This window comes from Tupaia chinensis, unplaced genomic scaffold (assembly GCF_000334495.1).
Source record: "Tupaia chinensis unplaced genomic scaffold, TupChi_1.0 Scaffold000013_1, whole genome shotgun sequence".
NCBI classification, from domain to species: Eukaryota; Metazoa; Chordata; class Mammalia; order Scandentia; family Tupaiidae; genus Tupaia; species Tupaia belangeri.
Window position 1 is genome coordinate 2180570 of NW_006159443.1, and position 328 is coordinate 2180897.

Consider the following 328-nt stretch of genomic DNA (forward strand, 5'->3'; position numbering starts at 1 on the left):
TAATAAATGACAGCAGCCTCCATTTATCCCTTAGCCTATTGATGTAACCATGGTGGTATCACTGATTTCTAGTCTTCAGCTAACCCTTTTCTTGCTGCTAGAAGTCCTAGTCTACTCACTTATTGTGTGTTCCCAGGGAGGGAGACGAACTCATTGATCCAGCAGTGCTTCAACTGGTAAATATTTAATGTTTATTCCCATCATTGAAATCATTTCAAGTTTGGGTATCGACAGTCATTCACCTGCACAGATTGATGTGGTCTGCAGTACAGGACAATTCTTCAGCAGGCAGCAGTTCATTGCGTCTTTGCAGACTGACTTACTTGCC